We start from the raw sequence: 1,727 nt of genomic DNA, 5'->3' as shown, positions 1-1,727 counted from the left end.
GCTTAGGAAACCCGACTCGCCTATTTTACTGTGACGTTAAAAATAACTAGAGAAAACGCACACCCCGTTTCCTTCCTGGGTTCCTGCAGGCTGAGTGTTGAGGCCCGGCTTGAGTGACACTGGAGGGGAGGGGAGGGGGGGAGGGGAGGGGAGAGGGGAGAGGGGAAGGGAGGGGGGGGAGGGGAGGGGGGAGGGGGGGAGGGGAGGGGGGGGGGAGGGGAGGGGAGTCAGAGCCCCAGGCCCCAGCTCGGTGGAGTGCCTGGAGTTCCTCTTACCATGAGCAATATTTCTGAGCTTTCATTGTTTGAATTTTCTCATAGTAGTACAAGAAACCCCGTGGCACAGGTATAGTGCAGGGTGTGTGTGTGCGTGTGTGCGCCCGTGTCCTCTTTACGTGGGAGCAGAGGCAGACATGGTCTCCAGCACACACTTCCTCCCCGATGGCCGTGCACGGGCCATGCCTGTGGCCACTTGTGTAAGCGAACTCACCGTGGCTCTTTGGAACGCTTGTTTCAATGCAAGGTGCGACGTATCATTAAATGTATATTTTTATTACGCGAGAAGGAAATCCTAACCACCCGTCGGCCATCCATTTGGGTTTTTTTTAGGAATGATGCAGGAGGCTGGTGTGGAGACACAAGCTGTGCGAGCCGTTACCTCCTGTGGCCCTGCCGGCAGCCGAGCGCCTGCTCTGAGGAGAGGCCCCGGCAGCGCCTGCTCTGGGGAGAGGCAGAGGCCCTGGCAGCGCCTGCTCTGGGGAGAGGCAGAGGCCCCGGCAGCGCCCGCTCTGAGGAGAGGCCCCGGCAGCGCCCGCTCTGAGGAGAGGCCCCGGCAGCGCCTGCTCTGAGGAGAGGCCCCGGCAGCGCCCGCTCTGGGGAGAGGCCCCGGCAGCGCCTGCTCTGAGGAGAGGCAGAGGCCCCGGCAGCGCCTGCTCTGGGGAGAGGCAGAGGCCCCGGCAGCGCCTGCTCTGGGGAGAGGCCCCGGTAGCGCCTGCTCTGGGGAGAGGCCCCGGCAGTGCCCGCTCTGAGGAGAGGCCCCGGTAGCGCGAGGCGGCGCCCGGCGGCCGTGGCATTCCCAGCTGGCTGGACGCGCAGAGCTGCGTGGCCCACCTCTCCCTGGCCCCCCTCGTGCTGGTTCCTGGGCTGGGCTTGTGCTCCGAGGCGCTTTGCCTTTCCGGGAAGCAGCACACAGCGCACTAAGGAAAAGTGAGCCCCCGCTCCATCCCTTTGCCCTTGTCAGAGAGGAAGCGCACGGTCGTGTTGGTACTTGGTGAGTAAACCCCACGAGGCTTTGCTTTTTCCGTTGGGCCCAACCTGAGGCACCCAGAGGTCAGCGCTGTGTTTACGCCCGCAGCCCCACCTGCGCGGTGCCCCCGGGTGGGTCCAGTGCCGCCCTGTGCGGGGCGACCGGGGCAGGTCCTCAGCAGGACGCTCGGCTGGCTCGCGGTGACCAGGGGTGGCCCCCAGGCCCCTGTAGAGGCCCTGGGCCCCGCTTCGGGATCACAAGGGAAAGCGGTGGAGATCGCCCTGCGCCCCTGTCTGCGGTTGGGAGTTACGCAGAACAGCTTGCGATGGAGCTACCGGCGGCGCCAAGTGCGCTGCCGTCTACGGAGGTGGGGCGGGGACACAGAGGAGCCGGTCCTGGAGCGGCCCGGCCTGTCCGCGGCGCGGCGCTTGGCCTCGGCCGCCAGGGGTGAGTCCCCCGGGGCGCCCTCCGCGGGGCCCGCG

Source organism: Perognathus longimembris, chromosome 19, assembly GCF_023159225.1.
Source record: "Perognathus longimembris pacificus isolate PPM17 chromosome 19, ASM2315922v1, whole genome shotgun sequence".
Lineage (NCBI taxonomy): Eukaryota > Metazoa > Chordata > Mammalia > Rodentia > Heteromyidae > Perognathus > Perognathus longimembris.
The sequence above is the reverse complement of the archived record's forward strand: the minus strand, read 5'-3'. Positions refer to the sequence as shown.